The following is a 2,263-nucleotide window of genomic DNA, read 5'->3' on the forward strand; positions in this document are numbered from 1 at the left end:
AGGAGAATGAAGAACACCAAACACATAAGGAAAGTATTAGCCCAAGAGACAGAAAGGGCCACATAAACCAGAGACTTCATCAGCCTGAGACAAGAAGAACTAGATGGTGCCCGGCTACCACCAATGACCACCCTGACAGGGAACACAACAAAGAGTCCCTGATGAAGCAGGAGAAAGGTGGGGTGCAGAACTCAAATTCTAGTAAGAAGACAAGAATTAATGGTCTGAATGAGACTGGAGGAACCCTGGAAAGCATGGCCCCCAGATTCTCTATCAGCCCAGAACTGAAACAATTTTCAAGGCCAACTCTTCAGACAGGGATTGGACTGGACTGTGGGACATAAAGTGACACTCATGAGGAGTGTGCCTCTTAGCTCAAGTGGATACAAGAAACTAAACAGGCAGCTTCTGTCCAGAGGTGAGCTGGGAAGGCAGAGAGGGTTAGAAGCTGGTTGAATGGACATGGGGAATCAGGGGTGGAAAGGAGGAGTGCGCTGTCACGGTACAGAGAGTGCAATTAGGGTCACATAGCAATGTATGTGTAAATTTTTGTATTGGAGAATAACTTGAAATGTAAATTTCATTTAAACTACAACAATAAACAAAAAATAAAAAAAAAAACACAAAGAAGCAGCTTTTGGTCTTGTTAACTCTTTCAATTATTTTTCTATTTTCTGTTTCTTTTAACTCTGCTCTAATTTTTATTATTTGCTTTCTTCTGGCACCCAAGGGCTTCTTTTGCTGCTCTCTTTCTATTTGTTCGAGTTGTATGGTTGATGTTTTGATTTTGGCCTTTTCTTCTTTTTGGATGTGTACTTTTATTGCTAAAAATTGACCTCTAAGCACTGTTTTTGCTGTGTTCCAAAGGTTCTGGTAGGATGTGTTTTCATTCTCATATGATGCGGTGAATTTCTTCTATAACCCAGTAGTTTTTGAGCAAGGTGTTGTTTAGTTTCCATGAGTTTAATTTTTTTTTCTTGCTTTTTCTGTTATTGATTTCCACTTTTCTAGCTCTATGGTCAGAAAAGATGCTTTGTAATATTTCGATGCTTTGGATTCTGTTAAGGCTTGCTTTATGGCCTAACATGCGGTCTATTCTGGAGAATGTTCCATGTGCATTGGAAAAGAAAGTATAGTTGTCTGCCGTTTGGTGGAATGTTCTGTATATGTCTACGCTATCAAGTTGGTTTATTGTGGCATTTAGATCTTCCATGTCTTTATTGAGCTTCTTTCTGGATGTTCTGCCCTTCATCGAAAGTGGTATGCTGAAGTCTCCTACTATTACTGTAGAGCTGTTTATCTCTTTTCAATGCTATTAGAGTTTGTTTTATGTATTTTGGAGCCCTGTCGTTGGGTGTGTAAATATTTATTATGATTATGTCGTCTTGGTGTATTGACCCTTTAATCATTATATAGTGTCCTTCCTTATCCTTTGTGGTGGATTTTACTTTAAAGTGTATTTTGTCAAAGATTAATACTGCCGCTCCTGCTCTTTTTTGAGTGTTGTTTGCTTGATATATTTTTTTCCATCCTTTGAGTTTTAGTTTGTTTTAGTCTTTATGTCTAAGGTGTGTCTCTTGTAGGCAGCATATAGACAGATCATGTTTTTGTTTTTTTTTTAATTAGTTCTGCCACTCTCTGCCCCTTTACTGGTGCATGTAGTCCATTTACATTCAGTGTAATTATTGATAGGTATGTGTTTAGTACTGTCCTTTTGATGTCTTTTTTTTTGTACGTTGTTCAGTTTCTTTGTTCCACTTAATTTCTTTGCTGAGTCATTTTTATGTATTTTCTTTTCATCTTTTTCATTTTTGTTGATTTTGTATTTGCTGAGTCTTTATGTTTTTCTTGCTTTTTATTTTGATGTGTAGGATTGTTAATTTCCTTTGTGGTTACTTTAACATTTACCCCTATTTTTCTAAGCTTAAACCAATCTTTTATTTCTTTATATCGCCTTGTCCTCTCCATAGGAAAGATCTATGACTATATTTTTTAGTCCCTTTTTTTAGTGTTGTCATCTTTTACATTTTGACATCTCTGTTTCCCTATTTTCAGTGTTGTAGCTTTGATTTAGTTTTGTGACTTCCCTGTCTGGGTTGATATCTGGTTGCTCTGTCCTGTGTTCTAGTCTTGGGTTGTTATCTGATGTTATTGATTTTCTAATTGGAGGACTCCCTTTAGTATTTTTTGTAATGTTGGTTTGATTTTTGCAAATTCCCTAAACTTCTGTTCATCTAGAAATGCCCTAATTTTGCCATCATAT

This window comes from Trichechus manatus, unplaced genomic scaffold, assembly GCF_000243295.1.
Source record: "Trichechus manatus latirostris isolate Lorelei unplaced genomic scaffold, TriManLat1.0 scaffold00059, whole genome shotgun sequence".
In the NCBI taxonomy this organism is placed as follows: Eukaryota; Metazoa; Chordata; class Mammalia; order Sirenia; family Trichechidae; genus Trichechus; species Trichechus manatus.